This window comes from Pseudorasbora parva, chromosome 5 (assembly GCF_024679245.1).
Source record: "Pseudorasbora parva isolate DD20220531a chromosome 5, ASM2467924v1, whole genome shotgun sequence".
Taxonomy (NCBI): Eukaryota; Metazoa; Chordata; class Actinopteri; order Cypriniformes; family Gobionidae; genus Pseudorasbora; species Pseudorasbora parva.
This window is the reverse complement of record NC_090176.1, coordinates 3,799,794-3,819,793: the sequence shown is the minus strand read 5'-3', so window position 1 is coordinate 3,819,793 and position 20,000 is coordinate 3,799,794. Positions and strand designations below refer to the sequence as shown.

The 20,000-nt window shown below is 47.1% G+C and overlaps 13 non-coding genes across 13 annotated transcripts; all 13 read right to left on the bottom strand.

Annotated features, from left to right (window-relative positions):
* Positions 1-1,143: 1,143 nt before the first annotated feature.
* On the bottom strand, positions 1,144-1,216 carry trnar-ccu (transfer RNA arginine (anticodon CCU)). The gene has a single exon. It is a non-coding gene; the product is annotated as a tRNA-Arg (tRNA).
* Positions 1,217-2,399: 1,183 nt separating this feature from the next.
* Positions 2,400-2,472, bottom strand: trnar-ccu (transfer RNA arginine (anticodon CCU)). The gene has a single exon. It is a non-coding gene; the product is annotated as a tRNA-Arg (tRNA).
* A 1,419-nt stretch (positions 2,473-3,891) lies between these two features.
* trnar-ccu (transfer RNA arginine (anticodon CCU)) lies at positions 3,892-3,964 on the bottom strand. The gene has a single exon. It is a non-coding gene; the product is annotated as a tRNA-Arg (tRNA).
* A 1,429-nt stretch (positions 3,965-5,393) lies between these two features.
* trnar-ccu (transfer RNA arginine (anticodon CCU)) lies at positions 5,394-5,466 on the bottom strand. The gene has a single exon. It is a non-coding gene; the product is annotated as a tRNA-Arg (tRNA).
* Positions 5,467-6,885: 1,419 nt separating this feature from the next.
* trnar-ccu (transfer RNA arginine (anticodon CCU)) lies at positions 6,886-6,958 on the bottom strand. Its single transcript has one exon. It is a non-coding gene; the product is annotated as a tRNA-Arg (tRNA).
* Positions 6,959-8,911: 1,953 nt separating this feature from the next.
* trnar-ccu (transfer RNA arginine (anticodon CCU)) lies at positions 8,912-8,984 on the bottom strand. The gene has a single exon. It is a non-coding gene; the product is annotated as a tRNA-Arg (tRNA).
* Positions 8,985-10,167: 1,183 nt separating this feature from the next.
* trnar-ccu (transfer RNA arginine (anticodon CCU)) lies at positions 10,168-10,240 on the bottom strand. Its single transcript has one exon. It is a non-coding gene; the product is annotated as a tRNA-Arg (tRNA).
* A 1,419-nt stretch (positions 10,241-11,659) lies between these two features.
* trnar-ccu (transfer RNA arginine (anticodon CCU)) lies at positions 11,660-11,732 on the bottom strand. The gene has a single exon. It is a non-coding gene; the product is annotated as a tRNA-Arg (tRNA).
* A 1,419-nt stretch (positions 11,733-13,151) lies between these two features.
* trnar-ccu (transfer RNA arginine (anticodon CCU)) lies at positions 13,152-13,224 on the bottom strand. Its single transcript has one exon. It is a non-coding gene; the product is annotated as a tRNA-Arg (tRNA).
* A 1,419-nt stretch (positions 13,225-14,643) lies between these two features.
* trnar-ccu (transfer RNA arginine (anticodon CCU)) lies at positions 14,644-14,716 on the bottom strand. The gene has a single exon. It is a non-coding gene; the product is annotated as a tRNA-Arg (tRNA).
* Positions 14,717-16,145: 1,429 nt separating this feature from the next.
* Positions 16,146-16,218, bottom strand: trnar-ccu (transfer RNA arginine (anticodon CCU)). Its single transcript has one exon. It is a non-coding gene; the product is annotated as a tRNA-Arg (tRNA).
* A 1,430-nt stretch (positions 16,219-17,648) lies between these two features.
* Positions 17,649-17,721, bottom strand: trnar-ccu (transfer RNA arginine (anticodon CCU)). Its single transcript has one exon. It is a non-coding gene; the product is annotated as a tRNA-Arg (tRNA).
* Positions 17,722-19,140: 1,419 nt separating this feature from the next.
* trnar-ccu (transfer RNA arginine (anticodon CCU)) lies at positions 19,141-19,213 on the bottom strand. The gene has a single exon. It is a non-coding gene; the product is annotated as a tRNA-Arg (tRNA).
* Between the last annotated feature and the right edge of the window lie 787 nt (positions 19,214-20,000).

The following is a 20,000-nucleotide window of genomic DNA, read 5'->3' as shown; positions in this document are numbered from 1 at the left end:
TTTTCACAAGCGGGATATGGAAGTTGCTCTTAATTTGGGATAAAGCATGTAAATAAGAGAAGAAGCCTTAGCAGAGGATGGTTTCGATCCATCGACCTCTGGGTTATGGGCCCAGCACGCTTCCGCTGCGCCACTCTGCTTGTTATAGAAAAGCTCCCATTCACAGGTGTTTTCAAAATGACTTGCGTTTAGGCACACATGAAGTGCACATGAAGTAACACATGAATTGCCTCTGCCAGAAAAGTCATTAATGAGATCAGGTGAAAGCAACAAAGGGTTTTTAGCTTTGAGCAGAGGCAGCTTTTCTTCAGCAAGGAACAGAGCATTATATAAGTAAAAAAAAAAAAGAAAGTCTTAGCAGAGGATGGTTTCGATCCATCGACCTCTGGGTTATGGGCCCAGCACGCTTCCGCTGCGCCACTCTGCTCCTGGCGACACATGCGCCGTTCCTAGATGCTTTGGAAAGGACTTGTGTTTAGGCACACATCAAGTGCTCCTCTGTCATAAACGAGAACAGATGAAAACAACAAAGGGTTTTAGCATAGACCTGTGGCAGCTTTTCTTCAAGTGGGGACAGAGAATTTGTATAAGTAAAGAAGACTTAGCAGAGGATGGTTTCGATCCATCGACCTCTGGGTTATGGGCCCAGCACGCTTCCGCTGCGCCACTCTGCTGAAAACCACCCTAGACAGGACTCGAACCCACAAACATTGGCATAGGAGGCCAGTGACTTATCCATTAGGACACTGAGGCTGTAAAAAAAATAAGCCCTTGTATGCCCCATTTACTGCTGATTCCGTGACAACAATAGGCTTGGTATTTAATCAAGGCCAGCACACAAAGTAATCCAGATGAACAATTAATTTACCAGGCCACCGGGCCACTCTGCTCGCCATAGAAGAGCTCCAATTCACAGGTGTTTTCAATAGGACTTGCGTTTAGGCACACACAAAGTGGTCCTCAGTCACAGATGATATCTGGTGAAAATGATTATGGCTTCAGAATAGAAGTGCATTAGCTCTTCTTCAAATAGGAACAAGACACGAAAATAAGTAAAGTGGTCTTAGCAGAGGATGGTTTCAATCCATCGACCTCTGGGTTATGGGCCCAGCACGCTTCCGCTGCGCCACTCTGCTGTAAACCCACCCCAGATGGGACTCGAACCCACAATCCCTGGCTTAGGAGGCCAGTGCCTTATCCATTAGGCCACTGGGGCTGTTAAAGCCCATCTCTCGTGTGCCCCATTACTTCTGCTTCAGTGGCAACAAAAGGCTTGGCATTTACACATGGCCAGCACACAAAGTGATCCACTGAGCGGCTACTTCGACAGGCCACTGGGGTATGACTCGCTTGCTCTTCTAATTCTCCATCTCATTCAGGTGGCTCAGTCAATGAGGCATTTAAACAGGTCCTACACACAAAGATTTCTCAACAAGCGACTACTACACCAGCTTTCCAGAACATTGTGCAGTATTGTTATAGTTCCAGGACCAAGAGGCTCCAGGTTTTCACAAGCGGGATATGGAAGTTGCTCTTAATTTGGGATAAAGCATGTAAATAAGAGAAGAAGCCTTAGCAGAGGATGGTTTCGATCCATCGACCTCTGGGTTATGGGCCCAGCACGCTTCCGCTGCGCCACTCTGCTTGTTATAGAAAAGCTCCCATTCACAGGTGTTTTCAAAATGACTTGCGTTTAGGCACACATGAAGTGCACATGAAGTAACACATGAATTGCCTCTGCCAGAAAAGTCATTAATGAGATCAGGTGAAAGCAACAAAGGGTTTTTAGCTTTGAGCAGAGGCAGCTTTTCTTCAGCAAGGAACAGAGCATTATATAAGTAAAAAAAAAAAAGAAAGTCTTAGCAGAGGATGGTTTCGATCCATCGACCTCTGGGTTATGGGCCCAGCACGCTTCCGCTGCGCCACTCTGCTGAAAACCACCCTAGACAGGACTCGAACCCACAAACATTGGCATAGGAGGCCAGTGACTTATCCATTAGGACACTGGGGCTGTCAAAAATAAGCCCTTGTATGCCCCATTTACTGCTGATTCCGTGACAACAATAGGCTTGGTATTTAATCAAGGCCAGCACACAAAGTAATCCAGATGAACAATTAATTTACCAGGCCACCGGGCCACTCTGCTCGCCATAGAAGAGCTCCAATTCACAGGTGTTTTCAATAGGACTTGCGTTTAGGCACACACAAAGTGGTCCTCAGTCACAGATGATATCTGGTGAAAATGATTATGGCTTCAGAATAGAAGTGCATTAGCTCTTCTTCAAATAGGAACAAGACACGTAAATAAGTAAAGTGGTCTTAGCAGAGGATGGTTTCGATCCATCGACCTCTGGGTTATGGGCCCAGAACGCTTCCGCTGCGCCACTCTGCTGTAAACCCACCCCAGATGGGACTCGAACCCACAATCCCTGGCTTAGGAGGCCAGTGCCTTATCCATTAGGCCACTGGGGCTGTTAAAGCCCATCTCTCGTGTGCCCCATTACTTCTGCTTCAGTGACAACAAAAGGCTTGGCATTTACACATGGCCAGCACACAAAGTGATCCACTGAGCGGCTGCTTCGACAGGCCACTGGGGTATGACTCGCTTGCTCTTCTAATTCTCCATCTCATTCAGGTGGCTCAGTTAATGAGGCATTTAAACAGGTCCTACACACAAAGATTTCTCAACAAGCGACTACTACACCAGCTTTCCAGAACATTGTGCAGTATTGTTATAGTTCCAGGACCAAGAGGCTCCAGGTTTTCACAAGCGGGATGTGGAAGTTGCTCTTAATTTGGGATAAAGCATGTAAATAAGAGAAGAAGCATTAGCAGAGGATGGTTTCGATCCATCGACCTCTGGGTTATGGGCCCAGCACGCTTCCGCTGCGCCACTCTGCTTGTTATAGAAAAGCTCCCATTCACAGGTGTTTTCAAAATGACTTGCGTTTAGGCACACATGAAGTAACACATGAAGTGCCTCTGCCAGAAAAGTCATTAATGAGATCAGGTGAAAGCAACAAAGGGTTTTTAGCTTTGAGCAGAGGCAGCTTTTCTTCAGCAAGGAACAGAGCATTATATAAGTAAAAACAAAAGAGAAAGTCTTAGCAGAGGATGGTTTCGATCCATCGACCTCTGGGTTATGGGCCCAGCACGCTTCCGCTGTGCCACTCTGCTCCTGGCGACACATGCGCCGTTCCCAGATGCTTTGGAAAGGACTTGTGTTTAGGCACACATCAAGTGCTCCTCTGTCATAAACGAGAACAGATGAAAACAACAAAGGGTTTTAGCATAGACCTGTGGCAGCTTTTCTTCAAGTGGGGACAGAGAATTTGCATAAGTAAAGAAGACTTAGCAGAGGATGGTTTCGATCCATCGACCTCTGGGTTATGGGCCCAGCACGCTTCCGCTGCGCCACTCTGCTGAAAACCACCCTAGACAGGACTCGAACCCACAAACATTGGCATAGGAGGCCAGTGACTTATCCATTAGGACACTGAGGCTGTAAAAAATAAGCCATTGTATGCCCCATTTACTGCTGATTCCGTGACAACAATAGGCTTGGTATTTAATCAAGGCCAGCACACAAAGTAATCCAGATGAACAATTCATTTACCAGGCCACCGGGCCACTCTGCTCGCCATAGAAGAGCTCCAATTCACAGGTGTTTTCAATAGGACTTGCGTTTAGGCACACACAAAGTGGTCCTCAGTCACAGATGATATCTGGTGAAAATGATTATGGCTTCAGAAAAGAAGTGCATTAGCTCTTCTTCAAATAGGAACAAGACACGTAAATAAGTAAAGTGGTCTTAGCAGAGGATGGTTTCGATCCATCGACCTCTGGGTTATGGGCCCAGCACGCTTCCGCTGCGCCACTCTGCTGTAAACCCACCCCAGATGGGACTCGAACCCACAATCCCTGGCTTAGGAGGCCAGTGCCTTATCCATTAGGCCACTGGGGCTGTTAAAGCCCATCTCTCGTGTGCCCCATTACTTCTGCTTCAGTGGCAACAAAAGGCTTGGCATTTACACATGGCCAGCACACAAAGTGATCCACTGAGCGGCTACTTCGACAGGCCACTGGGGTATGACTCGCTTGCTCTTCTAATTCTCCATCTCATTCAGGTGGCTCAGTCAATGAGGCATTTAAACAGGTCCTACACACAAAGAGTTCTCAACAAGCGACTACTACACCAGCTTTCCAGAACATTGTGCAGTATTGTTATAGTTCCAGGACCAAGAGGCTCCAGGTTTTCACAAGCGGGATATGGAAGTTGCTCTTAATTTGGGATAAAGCATGTAAATAAGAGAAGAAGCCTTAGCAGAGGATGGTTTCGATCCATCGACCTCTGGGTTATGGGCCCAGCACGCTTCCGCTGCGCCACTCTGCTTGTTATAGAAAAGCTCCCATTCACAGGTGTTTTCAAAATGACTTGCGTTTAGGCACACATGAAGTGCACATGAAGTAACACATGAAGTGCCTCTGCCAGAAAAGTCATTAATGAGATCAGGTGAAAGCAACAAAGGGTTTTTAGCTTTGAGCAGAGGCAGCTTTTCTTCAGCAAGGAACAGAGCATTATATAAGTAAAAAAAAAAAGAAAGTCTTAGCAGAGGATGGTTTCGATCCATCGACCTCTGGGTTATGGGCCCAGCACGCTTCTGCTGCGCCACTCTGCTCCTGGCGACACATGCGCCGTTCCCAGATGCTTTGGAAAGGACTTGTGTTTAGGCACACATCAAGTGCTCCTCTGTCATAAACGAGAACAGATGAAAACAACAAAGGGTTTTAGCATAGACCTGTGGCAGCTTTTCTTCAAGTGGGGACAGAGAATTTGTATAGGTAAAGAAGACTTAGCAGAGGATGGTTTCGATCCATCGACCTCTGGGTTATGGGCCCAGCACGCTTCCGCTACGCCACTCTGCTGAAAACCACCCTAGACAGGACTCGAACCCACAAACATTGGCATAGGAGGCCAGTGACTTATCCATTAGGACACTGAGGCTGTAAAAAATAAGCCCTTGTATGCCCCATTTACTGCTGATTCCGTGACAACAATAGGCTTGGTATTTAATCAAGGCCAGCACACAAAGTAATCCAGATGAACAATTCATTTACCAGGCCACCGGGCCACTCTGCTCGCCATAGAAGAGCTCCAATTCACAGGTGTTTTCAATAGGACTTGCGTTTAGGCACACACAAAGTGGTCCTCAGTCACAGATGATATCTGGTGAAAATGATTATGGCTTCAGAATAGAAGTGCATTAGCTCTTCTTCAAATAGGAACAAGACACGTAAATAAGTAAAGTGGTCTTAGCAGAGGATGGTTTCGATCCATCGACCTCTGGGTTATGGGCCCAGCACGCTTCCGCTGCGCCACTCTGCTGTAAACCCACCCCAGATGGGACTCGAACCCACAATCCCTGGCTTAGGAGGCCAGTGCCTTATCCATTAGGCCACTGGGGCTGTTAAAGCCCATCTCTCGTGTGCCCCATTACTTCTGCTTCAGTGGCAACAAAAGGCTTGGCATTTACACATGGCCAGCACACAAAGTGATCCACTGAGCGGCTACTTCGACAGGCCACTGGGGTATGACTCGCTTGCTCTTCTAATTCTCCATCTCATTCAGGTGGCTCAGTCAATGAGGCATTTAAACAGGTCCTACACACAAAGATTTCTCAACAAGCGACTACTACACCAGCTTTCCAGAACATTGTGCAGTATTATTATAGTTCCAGGACCAAGAGGCTCCAGGTTTTCACAAGCGGGATATGGAAGTTGCTCTTAATTTGGGATAAAGCATGTAAATAAGAGAAGAAGCCTTAGCAGAGGATGGTTTCGATCCATCGACCTCTGGGTTATGGGCCCAGCACGCTTCCGCTGCGCCACTCTGCTTGTTATAGAAAAGCTCCCATTCACAGGTGTTTTCAAAATGACTTGCGTTTAGGCACACATGAAGTAACACATGAAGTGCCTCTGCCAGAAAAGTCATTAATGAGATCAGGTGAAAGCAACAAAGGGTTTTTAGCTTTGAGCAGAGGCAGCTTTTCTTCAGCAAGGAACAGAGCATTATATAAGTAAAAACAAAAGAGAAAGTCTTAGCAGAGGATGGTTTCGATCCAACGACCTCTGGGTTATGGGCCCAGCACGCTTCTGCTGCGCCACTCTGCTCCTGGCGACACATGCGCCGTTCCCAGATGCTTTGGAAAGGACTTGTGTTTAGGCACACATCAAGTGCTCCTCTGTCATAAACGAGAACAGATGAAAACAACAAAGGGTTTTAGCATAGACCTGTGGCAGCTTTTCTTCAAGTGGGGACAGAGAATTTGTATAGGTAAAGAAGACTTAGCAGAGGATGGTTTCGATCCATCGACCTCTGGGTTATGGGCCCAGCACGCTTCCGCTACGCCACTCTGCTGAAAACCACCCTAGACAGGACTCGAACCCACAAACATTGGCATAGGAGGCCAGTGACTTATCCATTAGGACACTGAGGCTGTAAAAAATAAGCCCTTGTATGCCCCATTTACTGCTGATTCCGTGACAACAATAGGCTTGGTATTTAATCAAGGCCAGCACACAAAGTAATCCAGATGAACAATTCATTTACCAGGCCACCGGGCCACTCTGCTCGCCATAGAAGAGCTCCAATTCACAGGTGTTTTCAATAGGACTTGCGTTTAGGCACACACAAAGTGGTCCTCAGTCACAGATGATATCTGGTGAAAATGATTATGGCTTCAGAATAGAAGTGCATTAGCTCTTCTTCAAATAGGAACAAGACACGTAAATAAGTAAAGTGGTCTTAGCAGAGGATGGTTTCGATCCATCGACCTCTGGGTTATGGGCCCAGCACGCTTCCGCTGCGCCACTCTGCTGTAAACCCACCCCAGATGGGACTCGAACCCACAATCCCTGGCTTAGGAGGCCAGTGCCTTATCCATTAGGCCACTGGGGCTGTTAAAGCCCATCTCTCGTGTGCCCCATTACTTCTGCTTCAGTGGCAACAAAAGGCTTGGCATTTACACATGGCCAGCACACAAAGTGATCCACTGAGCGGCTACTTCGACAGGCCACTGGGGTATGACTCGCTTGCTCTTCTAATTCTCCATCTCATTCAGGTGGCTCAGTCAATGAGGCATTTAAACAGGTCCTACACACAAAGATTTCTCAACAAGCGACTACTACACCAGCTTTCCAGAACATTGTGCAGTATTATTATAGTTCCAGGACCAAGAGGCTCCAGGTTTTCACAAGCGGGATATGGAAGTTGCTCTTAATTTGGGATAAAGCATGTAAATAAGAGAAGAAGCCTTAGCAGAGGATGGTTTCGATCCATCGACCTCTGGGTTATGGGCCCAGCACGCTTCCGCTGCGCCACTCTGCTTGTTATAGAAAAGCTCCCATTCACAGGTGTTTTCAAAATGACTTGCGTTTAGGCACACATGAAGTAACACATGAAGTGCCTCTGCCAGAAAAGTCATTAATGAGATCAGGTGAAAGCAACAAAGGGTTTTTAGCTTTGAGCAGAGGCAGCTTTTCTTCAGCAAGGAACAGAGCATTATATAAGTAAAAACAAAAGAGAAAGTCTTAGCAGAGGATGGTTTCGATCCAACGACCTCTGGGTTATGGGCCCAGCACGCTTCCGCTGCGCCACTCTGCTCCTGGCGACACATGCGCCGTTCCCAGATGCTTTGGAAAGGACTTGTGTTTAGGCACACATCAAGTGCTCCTCTGTCATAAACGAGAACAGATGAAAACAACAAAGGGTTTTAGCATAGACCTGTGGCAGCTTTTCTTCAAGTGGGGACAGAGAATTTGCATAAGTAAAGAAGACTTAGCAGAGGATGGTTTCGATCCATCGACCTCTGGGTTATGGGCCCAGCACGCTTCCGCTGCGCCACTCTGCTTGTTATAGAAAAGCTCCCATTCACAGGTGTTTTCAAAATGACTTGCGTTTAGGCACACATGAAGTGCACATGAAGTAACACATGAATTGCCTCTGCCAGAAAAGTCATTAATGAGATCAGGTGAAAGCAACAAAGGGATTTTAGCTTTGAGCAGAGGCAGCTTTTCTTCAGCAAGGAACAGAGCATTATATAAGTAAAAAAAAAAAAGAAAGTCTTAGCAGAGGATGGTTTCGATCCATCGACCTCTGGGTTATGGGCCCAGCACGCTTCCGCTGCGCCACTCTGCTCCTGGCGACACATGCGCCGTTCCCAGATGCTTTGGAAAGGACTTGTGTTTAGGCACACATCAAGTGCTCCTCTGTCATAAACGAGAACAGATGAAAACAACAAAGGGTTTTAGCATAGACCTGTGGCAGCTTTTCTTCAAGTGGGGACAGAGAATTTGTATAAGTAAAGAAGACTTAGCACAGGATGGTTTCGATCCATCGACCTCTGGGTTATGGGCCCAGCACGCTTCCGCTGCGCCACTCTGCTGAAAACCACCCTAGACAGGACTCGAACCCACAAACATTGGTATAGGAGGCCAGTGACTTATCCATTAGGACACTGAGGCTGTAAAAAATAAGCCCTTGTATGCCCCATTTACTGCTGATTCCGTGACAACAATAGGCTTGGTATTTAATCAAGGCCAGCACACAAAGTAATCCAGATGAACAATTCATTTACCAGGCCACCGGGCCACTCTGCTCGCCATAGAAGAGCTCCAATTCACAGGTGTTTTCAATAGGACTTGCGTTTAGGCACACACAAAGTGGTCCTCAGTCACAGATGATATCTGGTGAAAATGATTATGGCTTCAGAATAGAAGTGCATTAGCTCTTCTTCAAATAGGAACAAGACACGTAAATAAGTAAAGTGGTCTTAGCAGAGGATGGTTTCGATCCATCGACCTCTGGGTTATGGGCCCAGCACGCTTCCGCTGCGCCACTCTGCTGTAAACCCACCCCAGATGGGACTCGAACCCACAATCCCTGGCTTAGGAGGCCAGTGCCTTATCCATTAGGCCACTGGGGCTGTTAAAGCCCATCTCTCGTGTGCCCCATTACTTCTGCTTCAGTGGCAACAAAAGGCTTGGCATTTACACATGGCCAGCACACAAAGTGATCCACTGAGCGGCTGCTTCGACAGGCCACTGGGGTATGACTCGCTTGCTCTTCTAATTCTCCATCTCATTCAGGTGGCTCAGTCAATGAGGCATTTAAACAGGTCCTACACACAAAGATTTCTCAACAAGCGACTACTACATCAGCTTTCCAGAACATTGTGCAGTATTGTTATAGTTCCAGGACCAAGAGGCTCCAGGTTTTCACAAGCGGGATATGGAAGATGCTCTTAATTTGGGATAAAGCATGTAAATAAGAGAAGAAGCCTTAGCAGAGGATGGTTTCGATCCATCAACCTCTGGGTTATGGCCCCAGCACGCTTCCGCTGCGCCACTCTGCTTGTTATAGAAAAGCTCCCATTCACAGGTGTTTTCAAAATGACTTGCGTTTAGGCACACATGAAGTGCACATGAAGTAATACATGAATTGCCTCTGCCAGAAAAGTCATTAATGAGATCAGGTGAAAGCAACAAAGGGTTTTTAGCTTTGAGCAGAGGCAGCTTTTCTTCAGCAAGGAACAGAGCATTATATAAGTAAAAAAAAAAAAGAAAGTCTTAGCAGAGGATGGTTTCGATCCATCGACCTCTGGGTTATGGGCCCAGCACGTTTCCGCTGCGCCACTCTGCTGAAAACCACCCTAGACAGGACTCGAACCCACAAACATTGGCATAGGAGGCCAGTGACTTATCCATTAGGACACTGGGGCTGTCAAAAATAAGCCCTTGTATGCCCCATTTACTGCTGATTCCGTGACAACAATAGGCTTGGTATTTAATCAAGGCCAGCACACAAAGTAATCCAGATGAACAATTAATTTACCAGGCCACCGGGCCACTCTGCTCGCCATAGAAGAGCTCCAATTCACAGGTGTTTTCAATAGGACTTGCTTTTAGGCACACACAAAGTGGTCCTCAGTCACAGATGATATCTGGTGAAAATGATTATGGCTTCAGAATAGAAGTGCATTAGCTCTTCTTCAAATAGGAACAAGACACGTAAATAAGTAAAGTGGTCTTAGCAGAGGATGGTTTCGATCCATCGACCTCTGGGTTATGGGCCCAGCACGCTTCCGCTGCGCCACTCTGCTGTAAACCCACCCCAGATGGGACTCGAACCCACAATCCCTGGCTTAGGAGGCCAGTGCCTTATCCATTAGGCCACTGGGGCTGTTAAAGCCCATCTCTCGTGTGCCCCATTACTTCTGCTTCAGTGACAACAAAAGGCTTGGCATTTACACATGGCCAGCACACAAAGTGATCCACTGAGCGGCTGCTTCGACAGGCCACTGGGGTATGACTCGCTTGCTCTTCTAATTCTCCATCTCATTCAGGTGGCTCAGTTAATGAGGCATTTAAACAGGTCCTACACACAAAGATTTCTCAACAAGCGACTACTACACCAGCTTTCCAGAACATTGTGCAGTATTGTTATAGTTCCAGGACCAAGAGGCTCCAGGTTTTCACAAGCGGGATGTGGAAGTTGCTCTTAATTTGGGATAAAGCATGTAAATAAGAGAAGAAGCATTAGCAGAGGATGGTTTCGATCCATCGACCTCTGGGTTATGGGCCCAGCACGCTTCCGCTGCGCCACTCTGCTTGTTATAGAAAAGCTCCCATTCACAGGTGTTTTCAAAATGACTTGCGTTTAGGCACACATGAAGTAACACATGAAGTGCCTCTGCCAGAAAAGTCATTAATGAGATCAGGTGAAAGCAACAAAGGGTTTTTAGCTTTGAGCAGAGGCAGCTTTTCTTCAGCAAGGAACAGAGCATTATATAAGTAAAAACAAAAGAGAAAGTCTTAGCAGAGGATGGTTTCGATCCATCGACCTCTGGGTTATGGGCCCAGCACGCTTCCGCTGTGCCACTCTGCTCCTGGCGACACATGCGCCGTTCCCAGATGCTTTGGAAAGGACTTGTGTTTAGGCACACATCAAGTGCTCCTCTGTCATAAACGAGAACAGATGAAAACAACAAAGGGTTTTAGCATAGACCTGTGGCAGCTTTTCTTCAAGTGGGGACAGAGAATTTGCATAAGTAAAGAAGACTTAGCAGAGGATGGTTTCGATCCATCGACCTCTGGGTTATGGGCCCAGCACGCTTCCGCTGCGCCACTCTGCTGAAAACCACCCTAGACAGGACTCGAACCCACAAACATTGGCATAGGAGGCCAGTGACTTATCCATTAGGACACTGGGGCTGTCAAAAATAAGCCCTTGTATGCCCCATTTACTGCTGATTCCGTGACAACAATAGGCTTGGTATTTAATCAAGGCCAGCACACAAAGTAATCCAGATGAACAATTATTTTACCAGGCCACCGGGCCACTCTGCTCGCCATAGAAGAGCTCCAATTCACAGGTGTTTTCAATAGGACTTGCGTTTAGGCACACACAAAGTGGTCCTCAGTCACAGATGATATCTGGTGAAAATGATTATGGCTTCAGAATAGAAGTGCATTAGCTCTTCTTCAAATAGGAACAAGACACGTAAATAAGTAAAGTGGTCTTAGCAGAGGATGGTTTCGATCCATCGACCTCTGGGTTATGGGCCCAGCACGCTTCCGCTGCGCCACTCTGCTGTAAACTCACCCCAGATGGGACTCGAACCCACAATCCCTGGCTTAGGAGGCCAGTGCCTTATCCATTAGGCCACTGGGGCTGTTAAAGCCCATCTCTCGTGTGCCCCATTACTTCTGCTTCAGTGACAACAAAAGGCTTGGCATTTACACATGGCCAGCACACAAAGTGATCCACTGAGCGGCTGCTTCGACAGGCCACTGGGGTATGACTCGCTTGCTCTTCTAATTCTCCATCTTATTCAGGTGGCTCAGTTAATGAGGCATTTAAACAGGTCCTACACACAAAGATTTCTCAACAAGCGACTACTACACCAGCTTTCCAGAACATTGTGCAGTATTGTTATAGTTCCAGGACCAAGAGGCTCCAGGTTTTCACAAGCGGGATGTGGAAGTTGCTCTTAATTTGGGATAAAGCATGTAAATAAGAGAAGAAGCATTAGCAGAGGATGGTTTCAAACCATCGACCTCTGGGTTATGGGCCCGGCACGCTTCCGCTGCGCCACTCTGCTTGTTATAGAAAAGCTCCCATTCACAGGTGTTTTCAAAATGACTTGCGTTTAGGCACACATGAAGTAACACATGAAGTGCCTCTGCCAGAAAAGTCATTAATGAGATCAGGTGAAAGCAACAAAGGGTTTTTAGCTTTGAGCAGAGGCAGCTTTTCTTCAGCAAGGAACAGAGCATTATATAAGTAAAAACAAAAGAGAAAGTCTTAGCAGAGGATGGTTTCGATCCATCGACCTCTGGGTTATGGGCCCAGCACGCTTCCGCTGTGCCACTCTGCTCCTGGCGACACATGCGCCGTTCCCAGATGCTTTGGAAAGGACTTGTGTTTAGGCACACATCAAGTGCTCCTCTGTCATAAACGAGAACAGATGAAAACAACAAAGGGTTTTAGCATAGACCTGTGGCAGCTTTTCTTCAAGTGGGGACAGAGAATTTGCATAAGTAAAGAAGACTTAGCAGAGGATGGTTTCGATCCATCGACCTCTGGGTTATGGGCCCAGCACGCTTCCGCTGCGCCACTCTGCTGAAAACCACCCTAGACAGGACTCGAACCCACAAACATTGGCATAGGAGGCCAGTGACTTATCCATTAGGACACTGAGGCTGTAAAAAATAAGCCCTTGTATGCCCCATTTACTGCTGATTCCGTGACAACAATAGGCTTGGTATTTAATCAAGGCCAGCACACAAAGTAATCCAGATGAACAATTCATTTACCAGGCCACCGGGCCACTCTGCTCGCCATAGAAGAGCTCCAATTCACAGGTGTTTTCAATAGGACTTGCGTTTAGGCACACACAAAGTGGTCCTCAGTCACAGATGATATCTGGTGAAAATGATTATGGCTTCAGAATAGAAGTGCATTAGCTCTTCTTCAAATAGGAACAAGACACGTAAATAAGTAAAGTGGTCTTAGCAGAGGATGGTTTCGATCCATCGACCTCTGGGTTATGGGCCCAGCACGCTTCCGCTGCGCCACTCTGCTGTAAACCCACCCCAGATGGGACTCGAACCCACAATCCCTGGCTTAGGAGGCCAGTGCCTTATCCATTAGGCCACTGGGGCTGTTAAAGCCCATCTCTCGTGTGCCCCATTACTTCTGCTTCAGTGGCAACAAAAGGCTTGGCATTTACACATGGCCAGCACACAAAGTGATCCACTGAGCGGCTACTTCGACAGGCCACTGGGGTATGACTCGCTTGCTCTTCTAATTCTCCATCTCATTCAGGTGGCTCAGTCAATGAGGCATTTAAACAGGTCCTACACACAAAGAGTTCTCAACAAGCGACTACTACACCAGCTTTCCAGAACATTGTGCAGTATTGTTATAGTTCCAGGACCAAGAGGCTCCAGGTTTTCACAAGCGGGATATGGAAGTTGCTCTTAATTTGGGATAAAGCATGTAAATAAGAGAAGAAGCCTTAGCAGAGGATGGTTTCGATCCATCGACCTCTGGGTTATGGGCCCAGCACGCTTCCGCTGCGCCACTCTGCTTGTTATAGAAAAGCTCCCATTCACAGGTGTTTTCAAAATGACTTGCGTTTAGGCACACATGAAGTAACACATGAAGTGCCTCTGCCAGAAAAGTCATTAATGAGATCAGGTGAAAGCAACAAAGGGTTTTTAGCTTTGAGCAGAGGCAGCTTTTCTTCAGCAAGGAACAGAGCATTATATAAGTAAAAACAAAAGAGAAAGTCTTAGCAGAGGATGGTTTCGATCCATCGACCTCTGGGTTATGGGCCCAGCACGCTTCCGCTGTGCCACTCTGCTCCTGGCGACACATGCGCCGTTCCCAGATGCTTTGGAAAGGACTTGTGTTTAGGCACACATCAAGTGCTCCTCTGTCATAAACGAGAACAGATGAAAACAACAAAGGGTTTTAGCATAGACCTGTGGCAGCTTTTCTTCAAGTGGGGACAGAGAATTTGCATAAGTAAAGAAGACTTAGCAGAGGATGGTTTCGATCCATCGACCTCTGGGTTATGGGCCCAGCACGCTTCCGCTGCGCCACTCTGCTGAAAACCACCCTAGACAGGACTCGAACCCACAAACATTGGCATAGGAGGCCAGTGACTTATCCATTAGGACACTGAGGCTGTAAAAAATAAGCCCTTGTATGCCCCATTTACTGCTGATTCCGTGACAACAATAGGCTTGGTATTTAATCAAGGCCAGCACACAAAGTAATCCAGATGAACAATTAATTTACCAGGCCACCGGGCCACTCTGCTCGCCATAGAAGAGCTCCAATTCACAGGTGTTTTCAATAGGACTTGCGTTTAGGCACACACAAAGTGGTCCTCAGTCACAGATGATATCTGGTGAAAATGATTATGGCTTCAGAATAGAAGTGCATTAGCTCTTCTTCAAATAGGAACAAGACACGTAAATAAGTAAAGTGGTCTTAGCAGAGGATGGTTTCGATCCATCGACCTCTGGGTTATGGGCCCAGCACGCTTCCGCTGCGCCACTCTGCTGTAAACCCACCCCAGATGGGACTCGAACCCACAATCCCTGGCTTAGGAGGCCAGTGCCTTATCCATTAGGCCACTGGGGCTGTTAAAGCCCATCTCTCGTGTGCCCCATTACTTCTGCTTCAGTGGCAACAAAAGGCTTGGCATTTACACATGGCCAGCACACAAAGTGATCCACTGAGCGGCTACTTCGACAGGCCACTGGGGTATGACTCGCTTGCTCTTCTAATTCTCCATCTCATTCAGGTGGCTCAGTCAATGAGGCATTTAAACAGGTCCTACACACAAAGAGTTCTCAACAAGCGACTACTACACCAGCTTTCCAGAACATTGTGCAGTATTGTTATAGTTCCAGGACCAAGAGGCTCCAGGTTTTCACAAGCGGGATATGGAAGTTGCTCTTAATTTGGGATAAAGCATGTAAATAAGAGAAGAAGCCTTAGCAGAGGATGGTTTCGATCCATCGACCTCTGGGTTATGGGCCCAGCACGCTTCCGCTGCGCCACTCTGCTTGTTATAGAAAAGCTCCCATTCACAGGTGTTTTCAAAATGACTTGCGTTTAGGCACACATGAAGTGCACATGAAGTAACACATGAAGTGCCTCTGCCAGAAAAGTCATTAATGAGATCAGGTGAAAGCAACAAAGGGTTTTTAGCTTTGAGCAGAGGCAGCTTTTCTTCAGCAAGGAACAGAGCATTATATAAGTAAAAAAAAAAAGAAAGTCTTAGCAGAGGATGGTTTCGATCCATCGACCTCTGGGTTATGGGCCCAGCACGCTTCTGCTGCGCCACTCTGCTCCTGGCGACACATGCGCCGTTCCCAGATGCTTTGGAAAGGACTTGTGTTTAGGCACACATCAAGTGCTCCTCTGTCATAAACGAGAACAGATGAAAACAACAAAGGGTTTTAGCATAGACCTGTGGCAGCATTTCTTCAAGTGGGGACAGAGAATTTGTATAGGTAAAGAAGACTTAGCAGAGGATGGTTTCGATCCATCGACCTCTGGGTTATGGGCCCAGCACGCTTCCGCTGCGCCACTCTGCTGAAAACCACCCTAGACAGGACTCGAACCCACAAACATTGGCATAGGAGGCCAGTGACTTATCCATTAGGACACTGAGGCTGTAAAAAATAAGCCCTTGTATGCCCCATTTACTGCTGATTCCGTGACAACAATAGGCTTGGTATTTAATCAAGGCCAGCACACAAAGTAATCCAGATGAACAATTCATTTACCAGGCCACCGGGCCACTCTGCTCGCCATAGAAGAGCTCCAATTCACAGGTGTTTTCAATAGGACTTGCGTTTAGGCACACACAAAGTGGTCCTCAGTCACAGATGATATCTGGTGAAAATGATTATGGCTTCAGAATAGAAGTGCATTAGCTCTTCTTCAAATAGGAACAAGACACGTAAATAAGTAAAGTGGTCTTAGCAGAGGATGGTTTCGATCCATCGACCTCTGGGTTATGGGCCCAGCACGCTTCCGCTGCGCCACTCTGCTGTAAACCCACCCCAGATGGGACTCGAACCCACAATCCCTGGCTTAGGAGGCCAGTGCCTTATCCATTAGGCCACTGGGGCTGTTAAAGCCCATCTCTCGTGTGCCCCATTACTTCTGCTTCAGTGGCAACAAAAGGCTTGGCATTTACACATGGCCAGCACACAAAGTGATCCACTGAGCGGCTACTTCGACAGGCCACTGGGGTATGACTCGCTTGCTCTTCTAATTCTCCATCTCATTCAGGTGGCTCAGTCAATGAGGCATTTAAACAGGTCCTACACACAAAGATTTCTCAACAAGCGACTACTACACCAGCTTTCCAGAACATTGTGCAGTATTGTTATAGTTCCAGGACCAAGAGGCTCCAGGTTTTCACAAGCGGGATATGGAAGTTGCTCTTAATTTGGGATAAAGCATGTAAATAAGAGAAGAAGCCTTAGCAGAGGATGGTTTCGATCCATCGACCTCTGGGTTATGGGCCCAGCACGCTTCCGCTGCGCCACTCTGCTTGTTATAGAAAAGCTCCCATTCACAGGTGTTTTCAAAATGACTTGCGTTTAGGCACACATGAAGTGCACATGAAGTAACACATGAATTGCCTCTGCCAGAAAAGTCATTAATGAGATCAGGTGAAAGCAACAAAGGGTTTTTAGCTTTGAGCAGAGGCAGCTTTTCTTCAGCAAGGAACAGAGCATTATATAAGTAAAAAAAAAAAAGAAAGTCTTAGCAGAGGATGGTTTCGATCCATCGACCTCTGGGTTATGGGCCCAGCACGCTTCCGCTGCGCCACTCTGCTCCTGGCGACACATGCGCCGTTCCCAGATGCTTTGGAAAGGACTTGTGTTTAGGCACACATCAAGTGCTCCTCTGTCATAAACGAGAACAGATGAAAACAACAAAGGGTTTTAGCATAGACCTGTGGCAGCTTTTCTTCAAGTGGGGACAGAGAATTTGTATAAGTAAAGAAGACTTAGCACAGGATGGTTTCGATCCATCGACCTCTGGGTTATGGGCCCAGCACGCTTCCGCTGCGCCACTCTGCTGAAAACCACCCTAGACAGGACTCGAACCCACAAACATTGGCATAGGAGGCCAGTGACTTATCCATTAGGACACTGGGGCTGTCAAAAATAAGCCCTTGTATGCCCCATTTACTGCTGATTCCGTGACAACAATAGGCTTGGTATTTAATCAAGGCCAGCACACAAAGTAATCCAGATGAACAATTAATTTACCAGGCCACCGGGCCACTCTGCTCGCCATAGAAGAGCTCCAATTCACAGGTGTTTTCAATAGGACTTGCGTTTAGGCACACACAAAGTGGTCCTCAGTCACAGATGATATCTGGTGAAAATGATTATGGCTTCAGAATAGAAGTGCATTAGCTCTTCTTCAAATAGGAACAAGACACGTAAATAAGTAAAGTGGTCTTAGCAGAGGATGGTTTCGATCCATCGACCTCTGGGTTATGGGCCCAGCACGCTTCTGCTGCGCCACTCTGCTGTAAACCCACCCCAGATGGGACTCGAACCCACAATCCCTGGCTTAGGAGGCCAGTGCCTTATCCATTAGGCCACTGGGGCTGTTAAAGCCCATCTCTCGTGTGCCCCATTACTTCTGCTTCAGTGACAACAAAAGGCTTGGCATTTACACATGGCCAGCACACAAAGTGATCCACTGAGCGGCTGCTTCGACAGGCCACTGGGGTATGACTCGCTTGCTCTTCTAATTCTCCATCTCATTCAGGTGGCTCAGTTAATGAGGCATTTAAACAGGTCCTACACACAAAGATTTCTCAACAAGCGACTACTACACCAGCTTTCCAGAACATTGTGCAGTATTGTTATAGTTCCAGGACCAAGAGGCTCCAGGTTTTCACAAGCGGGATGTGGAAGTTGCTCTTAATTTGGGATAAAGCATGTAAATAAGAGAAGAAGCATTAGCAGAGGATGGTTTCGATCCATCGACCTCTGGGTTATGGGCCCAGCACGCTTCCGCTGCGCCACTCTGCTTGTTATAGAAAAGCTCCCATTCACAGGTGTTTTCAAAATGACTTGCGTTTAGGCACACATGAAGTAACACATGAAGTGCCTCTGCCAGAAAAGTCATTAATGAGATCAGGTGAAAGCAACAAAGGGTTTTTAGCTTTGAGCAGAGGCAGCTTTTCTTCAGCAAGGAACAGAGCATTATATAAGTAAAAACAAAAGAGAAAGTCTTAGCAGAGGATGGTTTCGATCCATCGACCTCTGGGTTATGGGCCCAGCACGCTTCCGCTGTGCCACTCTGCTCCTGGCGACACATGCGCCGTTCCCAGATGCTTTGGAAAGGACTTGTGTTTAGGCACACATCAAGTGCTCCTCTGTCATAAACGAGAACAGATGAAAACAACAAAGGGTTTTAGCATAGACCTGTGGCAGCTTTTCTTCAAGTGGGGACAGAGAATTTGCATAAGTAAAGAAGACTTAGCAGAGGATGGTTTCGATCCATCGACCTCTGGGTTATGGGCCCAGCACGCTTCCGCTGCGCTACTCTGCTGAAAACCACCCTAGACAGGACTCGAACCCACAAACATTGGCATAGGAGGCCAGTGACTTATCCATTAGGACACTGGGGCTGTCAAAAATAAGCCCTTGTATGCCCCATTTACTGCTGATTCCGTGACAACAATAGGCTTGGTATTTAATCAAGGCCAGCACACAAAGTAATCCAGATGAACAATTAATTTACCAGGCCACCGGGCCACTCTGCTCGCCATAGAAGAGCTCCAATTCACAGGTGTTTTCAATAGGACTTGCGTTTAGGCACACACAAAGTGGTCCTCAGTCACAGATGATATCTGGTGAAAATGATTATGGCTTCAGAATAGAAGTGCATTAGCTCTTCTTCAAATAGGAACAAGACACGTAAATAAGTAAAGTGGTCTTAGCAGAGGATGGTTTCGATCCATCGACCTCTGGGTTATGGGCCCAGCACGCTTCCGCTGCGCCACTCTGCTGTAAACCCACCCCAGATGGGACTCAAACCCACAATCCCTGGCTTAGGAGGCCAGTGCCTTATCCATTAGGCGACTGGGGCTGTTAAAGCCCATCTCTCGTGTGCCCCATTACTTCTGCTTCAGTGGCAACAAAAGGCTTGGCATTTACACATGGCCAGCACACAAAGTGATCCACTGAGCGGCTACTTCGACAGGCCACTGGGGTATGACTCGCTTGCTCTTCTAATTCTCCATCTCATTCAGGTGGCTCAGTCAATGAGGCATTTAAACAGGTCCTACACACAAAGATTTCTCAACAAGCGACTACTACACCAGCTTTCCAGAACATTGTGCAGTATTATTATAGTTCCAGGACCAAGAGGCTACAGGTTTTCACAAGCGGGATATGGAAGTTGCTCTTAATTTGGGATAAAGCATGTAAATAAGAGAAGAAGCCTTAGCAGAGGATGGTTTCGATCCATCGACCTCTGGGTTATGGGCCCAGCACGCTTCCGCTGCGCCACTCTGCTTGTTATAGAAAAGCTCCCATTCACAGGTGTTTTCAAAATGACTTGCGTTTAGGCACACATGAAGTAACACATGAAGTGCCTCTGCCAGAAAAGTCATTAATGAGATCAGGTGAAAGCAACAAAGGGTTTTTAGCTTTGAGCAGAGGCAGCTTTTCTTCAGCAAGGAACAGAGCATTATATAAGTAAAAACAAAAGAGAAAGTCTTAGCAGAGGATGGTTTCGATCCAACGACCTCTGGGTTATGGGCCCAGCACGCTTCCGCTGCGCCACTCTGCTCCTGGCGACACATGCGCCGTTCCCAGATGCTTTGGAAAGGACTTGTGTTTAGGCACACATCAAGTGCTCCTCTGTCATAAAC